Source organism: Amblyomma mixtum, chromosome 1 (assembly GCF_055824585.1).
Source record: "Amblyomma mixtum isolate Tamu chromosome 1, ASM5582458v1, whole genome shotgun sequence".
Taxonomy (NCBI): Eukaryota; Metazoa; Arthropoda; class Arachnida; order Ixodida; family Ixodidae; genus Amblyomma; species Amblyomma mixtum.
The window spans coordinates 174,623,038-174,635,475 of NC_143012.1; the positions used below are offsets into that span (position 1 = coordinate 174,623,038).

The 12,438-nt window shown below is 48.9% G+C and overlaps 1 pseudogene; it reads right to left on the reverse strand.

The window, feature by feature from the left end:
• Positions 1 to 912: 912 nt before the first annotated feature.
• Positions 913 to 12,151, reverse strand: LOC149369880 (very long chain fatty acid elongase AAEL008004 pseudogene; annotated as a pseudogene).
• Positions 12,152 to 12,438: the final 287 nt, after the last annotated feature.

Below are 12,438 nucleotides of genomic sequence, written 5' to 3' on the forward strand. Positions count from 1 at the left end.
ATATAATTAAGTGATCGCGATAGCTCAAAAAGCTGAACGGCGTTCCTGACTACTACCTTAGTTTACCACGCCCATTCCGATTTTGTTGAAGTTATAAACCTGGCGATGAAATTTACATTTCTGTACGTATTTAGCATCACGCGCCATCGATCCTCATTTACTTCCAGGTACTGTCGCAAAGCTCACTTTCCTACATGCTTGCAAATGATATTTCATAAGTACTCGAAAAGTGGCTGCTTTTGGCACAACACTGTTCCTTGGGTACCGCGCAAGCAAGCCTGTAGCATTCATTTTCCAACGTAGCCCTATGGCTGCGCACGGGAGGACGTCAATCAGTAATTATTCAATTATTATGATATGGGAATACCACAACGGAAGTCCCACGCTCATCACAGTCATTCTCGGTGCTCAGTGGTGCAAGAACCACGTTCACAAGCCTCCAAAAAAATAAACCCACAAAATGTAACGCCTACCTTCTCTAATCCGCTGTTCTCATCTGCCATCCGTATTCTACCCCACAGCTACTGCTTTTCAACAACCTAGCGAACAAATATATGTGTTTACGGCTCTTCTTGACAACAATGCCTCGCCTTCCGTTCTTCCACACTATCTGTTGCAAGAAGAGAGTGACAAGTCCTTTAGTCTTCGCGCATTCGTCGGAAGTTAGCAGGTGCACGGCGTTTTCATCGACTGAACAATACCCGCCACTTGCTGTGTGCATGGTGCGCCTTGCTCTTTGAAAAGGGAACCAATGTCAGCTTATTTTGGGGGGCTAGAGGCTCAGAGAAATCTATGGATGCATGGCACCACATGACCACATGTGAGGTCCTGAAGCGAACTTCTGCAGATGGTCCAGTAAGGAGGAGGCGTTGGAGTCCTTGCACGTATGACACCACGTAACAGCGGGCGCTCTCACTGAACCTTGCTCTTCAGGTCACTGCGGTCCACACTTTCGTTGTTGAGGGTCTTCCTCTCTTTATAGGTCTGAACGTAGAATCGAGTGAACATGGCAATGAAGAAGGCGGCCTCGCAGAGCGAGATGTAGATGTGAACCCTCGGATATCCGCAGTTGATGAACAGGGGTACGAGTATGTGTACGAACATTAAGAGGAACTGGACCAACTGCAATTGGGTCAAGTAGCGCTTCCACCAAAGGTGCTTCCGGACAGCCGGTCCCAGCATCGAGAGGAAGTAATACGTGTACATGATCACGTGCACGAAACAGTTGAGGGTGAGGCCCAGCATAGCTTGGCCGTCAGGACCGTAGCCGAGTCCGTAGCAGCCGTTGTATACCACCAGAATATGGTGAACGACGTGAAGAAAAGAGACGTGCGAGTCCTTCTTGCGAAGCACGAAGAACATGGTGTCCAGAAAGTCGGAGATCCTCACTAGGAAATACCACCAGAGCAGGTTCAGGATGCTCATGGTATTCTCATCTCGAGCCTCGTAGTTGATCCCCTGGCAGACGAAGCTGTAGCCGCCGCCAACGTACGTCTTGGAGAAGAACGCCACCATGAAGTACGTGTTTAACACCACATTGCAGGCGTTGTAGAGGGCGACGATTGGTTTGATGCCTTCGTATGGCTTGCGGTCCTTCATGAAGCGAGGCCCGGCTATTTTGACTACGTAGACGTACGCTGTAAACAGAGAAATTAGAAACACTTTGTTTCCTGGCAACAACCAGTCGGCCGTGCGGGGATCCCGCTCTCGAATTACATCCCTCTTGAAGGTGTAGAGCAGGTCTCTAATTCCGGTAGAAGACATGATTCCTACTCTTCACGTTCCACTTCTGCTGTCTCTCGCACAGTGTCGTTGCTTCCCACAGATGCTACAGGAAGAAGCCGTTCAAAATTGTAAGGAGAGACCTGACGGTTCGACTAGCCCAGCTTCCCGCTGCCGCTAAACAGCCGAACCTTAAAGCCAAGACATGAACGCATTTACTGACTCCGCAGCCGCCGGCAGAGGAGGTGAGAAAACGGCAGCCCGATGGCGCGAGAGAAAGGGCGCCACTTGCGTGGAGAGGGGCGAGAGCAGGTTGCGTTGGTTGTTTATACTATCCCGCATTTGGTTAGAACTTCCCTCAAGGTTTTCGGGGCACGAGCAGAAACATCTAAACCTTGATCGGCAGTTACAGCGGGTTCTTTTTCTTTTTGTCTTCTAAAGAACCTCGGGACGTCAATATGCTCCTGACTAACCTGGTTTCAGCGACCTACCGAGCAAGGTATCTTGTTTTTAGCGCTCGTGTTCGTTTTTCCTTCTTCTTGCTCCCGACCTGGTTGCGCTAAAGATATGTATCATTTGTCACATACTCAACTAGCCCAACATCTAACTCTTATAAAGTATATTTCTTGTACATCGGGCGCTTCTGTCTTTGTGTCTCCTAAAGAACTTCAGGACGTCAACCTGCTCCTGACAAACATCTAAACCTCACGGCCTGGAAGCATGGAGTGCAGCTTTTGCACTGGAGTGGGTGACAACTACTGAAATAAAGGTACTGTTACCTGTAGATTTGCCTGTAGGTTTTCTTGTAGTTTTTTCTTTTACACATGTGATTAGCTTCCCCTCTTCTACCCGATACAGGGCATCCACGGATTAGGGGACTACGTGTGTGTGAAAAAAAAAACAAACGTTACAATATCCTTTGTTAAATCTCGAAATAACTTGAGGAGTTGGCTTTGGGTTTCTCTCTGTGAAATTATCATCAAGGAAGGGCTTGTGAAAAGCCTGCTTAGTGGACAAGAAAGAAAATTAAACTCTATGTTATGCATTAATATGCTGGCATAGTCTGCATGGTATGACAGATGCCGTAGTGGAGGGCTCCTGATTATTTGGATCAGGTTAGAGTAACCCGAGGCACAATAGCCACATTTGGCTGGCGGAGTGGATATGGCTGTGGGTATCGGTATGGCCAGAAGCGAGCCCAAATGTCAGAGGACGAGCGAGCCAGAGAAAAAGAGAGAAGCGAAGCGTACATTCGAGACTTCAAGCGTCAGTTAGCGATAGCTGAAGAGAACCTTCGGCAGGAGAGAAAGAGATTTGAGGAGGAGGAACGCTCACGGAGAGCGGCTAGTGTACTGTCGGAGACGGCACAGTTGCCGTCGTACCGTATCGTATGGGATGCTGATCAAACGCTGATTGAGGCAGTGAATAAAGACGATAGGGGGAACCGGCGTTCAGTCGGTTCCTTTCGAGAACAGTCAGGAGGAACCCCGGATTCCTACAGACAGTGCAGCTAGCATTAGCGTTGAGGAGCCGCAAATTGTGGAGTCAACAAATAATCTTGACTCAGACCAAGAGTCCTTGATTCCCTAGGTGGAGTTGAGCTCAACGGACGTGCCTGGGAAAAATTCTCCCATTGATCAGACCGTGCAGGTCGAGTGCTGCGAGGCAGCCGAGCATGTCGTTAGCGATGCTAATGGCACTGATGAGCGCGACGAAATGGAATGCTCGGCCGGCCGGGTTGCCCAGTGCGACCTTTTGTTGCCAACTCAGGCACCAGTATGCCAGACAGGGCTGGGTGTAAGCGGCATGTGTTTCCAAGCACCATGCGCAAACACTCACAGCGATGGCGGAGAAGCCAGCAGCACAGCTGAATAAGCGAGGCTGTTCCGAGCCGGAAAGCTCAGATTCATGTAACGCCGCGATGAGCTTGGTGGTAAACGAGCGGAATGTGAGCCGTGGGGACGGCGAATTCTCCTCATTACCTGAGAGAAGCAAGCTTACACTGCCGCTGACAGAGGCCAACCGCGACCCATCCTGCGATCCCCTGGCGGGTCTGCGCAGCAGGTGGACCGCTAACCTAGAGGGCAGTTACGATGAATTGGTTGAGCTGGCCATGCCACATTCAAGAGGGTCCTCTAGGACATTCAAGATGGCCCTCTAGGCACAAGCACTTAGAGCCTTCCGCGGAGGCTTGCGGCCCATAGGTCCACATGGTCGGCGGCTCCATCGAGGCAGATGAGCGAACGCGGAAGGCAGGAAGAATGCGAGGATTGTGCACGCTGCAGCACGTAATGCTCACTTTCATGCGAACAGATGACGTGTTCGATCCTGATGGCTAGCGACGAATGCCTAAGTCCACAGCCGTAGCCAACTCTGCCACTGACAGGTGGCTGTAAGCGTAAAGTGCCATGTGGCTCGAGCACACAATGTGGCAGTGAGTGAGAGTCGAGAAACGAGAGTAGTTTACTGCTAAGAGACTCTGGGAAATGATTGGACAGAGCCATGCTAGTGTGTTTGTGCTGATTTTGTCTTGTGTGAACTGCTTACTTTTTGTTTTACTTTGTGCGGGCAAATAATCACTGCCGGACTAGGAGCGCCGTGCTATAATGTTTGTCTTGCCCTCGTGGGGATCATATCAGGATCAGTGTTGTTGCATGTACCTATGATTTTTTAAATCTTTGTTACCAGAGGGTTCCATTTGCGCTTCTCTGCCTGTAATTGAAGTGTGTTAACTGAGAAATCCTTTTGTACCTGCATGCAGGCAGCTTACTGAGCATTTTTCTTTTGCAGATGTTAGTAGGACGCAGAAGCGCTCCTTTTTTATGTTGTTGTACAGCGCTCCTCGTTCTTGTGTTGGTACAGCGCCCGGGTGACGGTCGGGTCTTGTGCTGTTGTGTTTTGTTTTATGTTGTTGACAGCCGAGTCTTTGTGCTTTTGCGCGCTTTTGTATGTTGTGTGTACGGCGAGCGTCCACCCAACATTCTTGGTGGGGAGGTGTTAAGCTAGACGCCTACGGCGCCAGTAGCTTCTTTCCCCCTCTCGACGATTACTACCGTGGCCGTCGGAAGTCTGGAGGGGTCGAGAATGGAGACAGCGCGTGGCGCACTTCGGGCGCTTTCTAAGGCCGCGGGAAACAGAGAGCAGACCGCGAACAGCCTTGTCTGGGTTGCAGAGGGTCGGCGACCATTTCCCATTGAAAAGAGATGAGCTGTCAAGTGGGGGTGGGGTACAATAAGGTTGGCGCCTTCTGAAACCACCCGACTGTCTCGTTAAGGCCGGGATACATGCCACGTTTTTTTCGACGACATTCGCGCGGCAGAAAACGTGGCGGCGGCGCGACGCCCGGTCGGAGATACATAAAACGTTGAAGCGGCGGCGCGCCGCCGCGTATCCCTCGACGCGAAATCAAATGTGATCAACAAGTGACAAACACCACTGCGCAGGGAGGTCTGTGAGAACAGCGACGCTGACCATTCAGTTAAAATCAGGAAAGTTTCACTTCGACACCATTGTACAAATTTTAGCGCGCGCGCTTAAGTATCTATAAAGATTTGCGTGCTCGAATGCATGCCGTCGCGTACCTTTGGATGCCCGCTCAGCCGCGGACACCAGCGGCTGCGGTTTTCTTCGACACATTCGCTTCAGGGAGGGAGCGCAGGCATTCCGATCAAAGGTTCGGCCGAGTTCTCCAAAAAAAAAAGCGACATTTCAAGTCTGTTGAAGCGTTTATTTTCACGATAAAAACATTTCCGTGCCAAAAACACTGCGTAGCTCGACGGCCATGGCGGCCATGTTGGAGGCGCTAGGCAGAGGACCGGAAGAGCGGGCTTTCTGCGCTGCTATTGGCTAGCTTCAGCCGCCGCTTCCGGTCTCAGCGGACGCCGCGCGTCACAATCTAGCCGGTCCTGATCGGCTGCGGCGGGCGTTTTTCTCGACGCCGGGCGTCAAATCTGCGCCGTCGGGCGAAAATCGATGACTCGCCGCGGTAAAAACGCTCCATGTATTCCGGCCTTTAAGCGGTGGAGTTCGACTTTGCTGGCGCCTCGGAAAGTGCGAATGTTCCAGGAAAAATTCGCGGTCGGGCTCTGGCGCCAGAGTCGGGCTCTGGCAAGCACTGGGCTCCGCCCACTTGTACCTACAGTGTCATTGCAGCGGGATTGGTCGAAATTGGGCGAGAGCAGATTTAATAAAGCTCCGCCCAAATATCGAAGTCATTAAAACCCGCTGCAAACAAAGAGGAGGAGCGCGCCGAGTCTCAGTCTGGGCCGCTTTTATACAGCCCTTTTTTTTTTAAACAGCCTTTCTTTAAACCGCATTTTTCTCTTATCGCCTTCATTTTTGGTGTCGTCTTCATTAAAAAATTTTGTTTCTCAAGAAGTTTGGAGTGGCTGCCCCAACCGGCAACGTGTCGCCGGACGAGTGGACGAAGACGCGAAGCGCTTCGTGCTATTGTCATTCGTCGCATCGACGAGCAACCGACGCGACCAAACCGGCCATTCCGACGACGATCCGGAGGAGAAACTTAACTGGTGTCCTGACCAGGAGGACCAGCGTTTCAAGTTAACTAGGCACCAACGAGAGAAGGACCCCATGCGCAGACGGCGGCTGTAGGATTCCTGCTGTGAGGCTTGCGAGGCTAGTAGTTGGGAGCGCGGAAGTTGCAGGGCGTGGTCGACACGGGTAATTTTGTCGCGGGCGTATTGAGAGGGTGAACCCCTGAGCTATAGTAAGAAGCCTGTCCAGTGCTAATTGAAGCTCGCGGCTCTGCAAAAGGTGCAAAGGTGAACAACCGGTAGCATCATTGAGGGAGGATTGGAGAGAGAGAGAGAGAGAGAGAAAAACTTTATTATGGTAAGGGTGTTTAGACCCCCCTTGGGTCCCTGGACCACCGCACGGTCCCACTCTACGTCGGAACGTTCATGTGGTGTTTGTCCATGACGTCGGCACCCCGAAGCACCGCAGCAAGCTGCGATGGCGGGTCCGGAGACGAGAGCACGACCTCCCAGTCCTCCCAACTTGATAACGCGGGCTGTCCCTGCGGGGGAGGATCAGCAGGGCAGCCGAAAAGGATGCGGGAGAGTGTGGCGTGAGGGTCGCCGCAGAGGGTGCATGCAGGGGAGGTGCCACAGTAGTGGGATAGCAGCTGAGGGGATGAGAGAGAGGCTAACGTAGCGTAAGGGTGAGCAATGTCCCTGTGACACGGGTCTGGTGAAACGTAAATTGCAAGCAAATCGTTCATAACGTGGTTGGGGCGCTCTGTGAGGCTGTTTTTTGAGGGTGGCTGAGAGGGGGGGGGGGGGCTAAGCTTATGTTTGGTGGAGTGAGGAACGAACTGAGTATGCGCTCGACAACTTTGGAAGGAAAGGAGCGGCCGAGTTAACGAACGCCCTCTATGGGCGCCGCCATTGCCGCCTTGTAGCTTCGGCGCGGAGCGATGATTTCTTGCTGTGAGCGAAGAGCTTTCAATGAAAGAGCAGCTACACCCTTCATGTGACTGCGATTTTGTGTCGTCATTATTACGCACTCAAGTGTTGCTTATTTAAAAAGTACCCTTATGACGCCGCTTGAATGTACTCTGAAAAAAAACGAGACGTTTTTGAACAATTTCTTACTTCAAATAAATGCATGCCAGACTGAGGTGAGTTAACAGTCGTATAAAACATAAATCACCATTCTGTTTGCACTTTGTCATAACTCGGCTACCTCACGGCCGTCCCAAATTGTAGCGGCAAATCGCGGCAATCTGCCGCAATGGCGGTACATCCTTTGCTTCATGTGGCCTCATTTTTACATCACTTTGTAATGCTTGCGTGTCAGATAATCCGCGTGATAGTGGTCCAGCCAATATTATTTCAGGAAATGGGCCATCCTCAGATGAATGGTACGGCAAAACAGCGCTGAGGTACGGGACGGAAGAAGACGAGACAGACACATGCGCTGAACTAACATCCAAATGGTTTATTGAGAAAGAGGGGGGGGGGGGGGGGGGCAATATAAAGCATAGAAGGGAAGAAAAATGCGATGCAAACATGACATGGCATACATTCAGGATATCACCACTGATTAAGAAAAGCGATCTCCTGTGGGAATAGAGCCACCGATGGTTGACTTACACATGAGTTGCCTAATGCGTGAATGTGAAATGCCTTCGATATCAGGCGCGAGGTGGGATCTCTATACTTGGCGATGATAGTGGTTTGGTTCAAAAATGCCTCTCATTCGTCGCAATCTGCGAAATGAATGACCGTGTTATTTCTGCGTGACTTGTTTTGAATGTCTTTCGCGTGTTCGCGTAGCCGATCGTTGACGCACCGTTCGGTCTCCCCGCTGTAAAAACGGCCGCATGACAGTGGGACCTTGTAAGCCACACCAAAGCAACAGTTGACAAATTTGTTTCTGTGGAGTAGCAGGCCAGGGCTATGTCACCACCGGCCGACCTCTCCACCTTTTCCTCATTAAAATTCCTTTTCTCTCTCTCTCTTTGTTTCTATGTTTCTTCTGACAAGCCTTCTTTCCACTTTCCTGATTCACTCTTTTGCACAGGCCTCCCAACTTGTTCCTGGCAGAGAAAAGGAGCTTCACGCCGGCTTTGTTCCCAATCTTTTTCAGGTTGTGCGATACTTGGTGAACATACGGAATACATGTTATACGAATTGGAAAAACAGCGCGATCAAAGACCAGACACAAGAAGGACAAAACACCTTGTGTTTTGTCCTTCTCTTGTGTCTTGTGTCTCGTCTTGTGCCTCGTCTTTGATTGCGCTGTTTTTCCAATTCGTAAAACATGTACCAACCAGCCCGTATTTGCCCTCTTCTGGAATACATGTTATGTGCTCAATGTCCAGTTTGCGCGTCTCCTTCTGAATTCTGCATTCTTTTAATATCGACTCTGCTATGCTAGATAAGATCTTCATCGGGTAGCCTGCAGCGGTAAGCCTAGTAACCTGCGCGTCAAAGCTGGCTTGGGTTTTATGCGTACATGATCTAAACAGAGCGGCTTTCATGCATGTTTTCTCTATCCCGCGCTTAACTATCTTAGAGTGTGCCGACCGGAAGGGAAGCAGGCTCTTCTGGGAGCGCGGGCAGTACATCTAACAAACATGGTCACACGATAGCACAAGTTCCAGATGTAGAAACCTTAGTTTGTTATTAGTAGGTAGCTCTGTGGTCAATTACTTTTCAATACTTTGCAGTAGGTTCAGTACTGAACACGTCAAAAATCTGAGCAACAGTTTGTTGGGCGTCACCTTTGCGATAAAATACCAAAAAGTCATCTACATAACGCATAACCTTAACAATGGTGCCGTCAAGGTTGGCTTGAAGTCGTCTATCGGACGAAGCTAAGAACAGATCGCTGAGAACGGGAGCGAGGCTTGATCCAATACAAACACCTCGTTTTTGGACCAAAAGCTATCGTCAACTCTTGCAAACGTGGACTGTAAATAAAAGCGGAGCATTTCTAGAAACATGCTAACGTTCATATCACTAGAGTTCTGGAACTTTGTAACTCCGTAACGGTCGACGCAACTGCTGATTTCTGCGATCACCGCGCTTTGCGGCAGGGAGAAGTACAAGTCCTTGACATCCATCGAAAACGCGCTAACGTGGGCACGACACTCATTTTGAAGGAATTCTGACACGGTCCCAGGCTTTCTCATGAGGAAAGGATCTTCAACTTCAAGGTGCGACAAGCACTTCTGCAGGAACACCGTTACCTCGCGCTGCCACGTTCCTCGTTCGGACACAATGACACGGAAGGGGCAGTATACTTTACGCGTCTTGGCGCTGAAGAAGACGGTTAGGCTAGATGCCTTCGACGCCTTAACAGAAGAGGACAGTCTTGAAAGGCCAGTGCGCTCACAAAGCTGTACTGCCTGCTCTTCCACTTTGGATGGCTTGACAGTTTTTACTTGTCTGAAGTTGGCAGCGACTGCAGCTTCAGCCTTGTCCTTGTAGAGGTCGTTTGACACGACACAAAACCACCCTCTTTGTCCGACTGAAGGAGTTTTCTTCACCTCCTGGAGGAGGGAATCCACGCCTTCCTCGAAGAGACATCTTGGAGACCGGACGGTGCGTCAACAATCGGCTACGAGGACACGCTAAAGACATTGAAAACAAGTCACGAAGAAATAACATGGTCATTCGATTCGCAGATTGCGACGAATGTGAGGTATTTTTGAACCAAACCACTATCATCGCCAAGTATAGAGATCACACTTCGCGCCTGATATCGGAGGCATTTCACATTCACGGATTAGGCAACTAATGTGTAAGCCAACCATCGGGGGCTCTATTCCCACAGGAAATCGCTTTTCTTAATCAGTGATGATATCCCGAATGTATGCCATGTCATGTTTGTACGGCATTTTTCTTCTCTTCTATGCTTTATATTGCCCCCCTCTTTCGCAATAAACCATTTGGTTGTTAGTTCAGTGCATGTGTCTGTCTCGTCTTCTTTCGTTCCCTCCGTCAGCGCTGTTTTGCCGTACCATACAACATGAACCAACCAGCCCGACTCAGCCCTCTCCTTGCATCCTCAGATGCATTTATTTTCTCTGTGTGATAAATTTAGAGCAAGCTAGTGCTTTCTTTTGTAATAGTGTAGCTTCGTCTACCCCTCCACAAACACTAATATCTACAATCCAGGCGCCAAAAATAGCTTTCCCTCAAATCACTTTTCAGGGTGATGTCATTGAGACCGATTTCGAAAACTGGTGGTTTCGCATCCCAGATTTGAAACTCGTGACCAGCGTCCGAAAGCTTTGACAATCAATCAGAGAGGAAATGTAGCACAGAAAATCTGTCATGCATATAGAGAAAAGGGCCCCAGAACTCAGTTCCCAGTGCATCGTGCGGCTGCAGACTCGCAACCAAACAGGCAAAAACGTCGGCCTTGTTCTTGATGCTCTGATAGCTTGCTGAGAGCACGGTATGTATCTTCGCCTGAATCAGGGCGGCGCCGAGGCCTGTGAGAGGGGCTTATCGAGTGCATATCAGTTCCGTTCGTTCAATGGTGCAGGCGCTCTGAATGGCAGAAATTGCATCGTATCGTCAAATTTCGTTAGGCTAGTTCTTTGTCAGGGAGGCCAAGAAAAGCCAAGATTAATCCTACAGCGCTTTTTTCGAGATTGTTAAATCTAGCATTCAGCCTCCACTCTGATACGTAAACTTCCTGAATGCAATTCTCGGTCATCTCGATCACAGTACCCTTATTGTCACGCTGCCAATTTTCTTTTCCGGTTCTGTTTGCTTCGTCTCAAGAGCTGCTAGCTTTGCTAACACGCCCGTCTCGTCTGTCTGTAGCTACGAGAGTACCCGTTCGACGTCTGCGAAATTCTCGGCTTTTGACTATTACATTGGCTTATCTCAATAGCATCAGAAAGAAGCAACAGCCGACAGCGAAACGGGAGCAATAATTCAAGAGACAAGCTTTGCAATCTATAGAGAATACGGCTGCGCCAAATTAATGAAATCTTTCGCAGCATGCGCTCGTGCACAGCCCTAGAACACTGTGCCGTGCATGTACAGCGTTGTGCTAAACGTTATCATGGGATTTTGAAGGGCATATTCTGATATTCACTGCAAGCATTAACTGTATATGTCGGGTTCGATATACCCGGGCTCGACAAATCCCTCCTACAAGAAGCATTTTCAGCTTTGATAGATCATTTTGTGGCAGTCAGGTACTGAACTTATTGTGCACCCTCGTACTGTCACGATGTTCGCGACAATAAAAAGGCTCTCCTTTAGTTTCTTAGTAATACTCATGCCCAGCTACGAAGCACGACCACAAGGGGCGGAGCCGACGAAGTCGAACCATTTTATCCAAACTCTACCTGTCATCCCCTCCTCCTTAAACGAAATTGAATACACCACCACGCACAAGCGCAAACACAACAGAAAGCAAAGTGTGAATGTATCGTTGTTCATTTGTCGACAAAAAAAATTCGAGATCACTGCGGTAACCCGCATTGCAGTAATGCGAGAGCAATGACGTCGTCTCATTTGAAGCTGCTTTTTTGTTTTTAATTGCTTCCTTAATTACCCACTTTATTCAGATATGGTTGATTTTAATTAACATGTTTTCAAAATTAGTTCGCAATTACTTCATTTTAATTCACTCTTAATTCTCTTTATTGTCCCATTAATTCATATTTAAAACACAATACTTCACCTTAATTAAAAATTAAATCGCATTTTCACAAGTAATGTCCTTCATTGACTGTTGTCACTTTCCATAATCATTAATTATTGATTATATTTTGATTAATTCCACATTTTCTGTCATTTCGTCTAAGTATTCATTCCGCACATTCAAATTTGGCGCCACACGTTGGCTCCGCCCGGACTTCTAGGTCACGTGGTCACGCACTTCCGGCATTTTCAAATTTGGCGCTACTTTTGCTCTGGACCACCCACATTGTGAACATTTTTGGCTCTAATTAATCAAGTATTCATTCGATTTCGATTTTGTGTTTTTGCGCAGCATGCTGACATCACCCTCTTTCAATTACAGCCAGTCGTTTGACGCTAACTCTTCTGAGTTGTCCACGACTGCTGCCGTCAAATTTCGCAGAGACGACCCGGCGACATGACCCAGTAATGCTTTCGTATTAATAAAAAAAGGCTTTTTTTTTTGCACCGAAAGATGCAATAAAGGGTCACTAACCATGATCAAATAATAAGAACACTTTACAATTGCATTTCGAACGCTCAC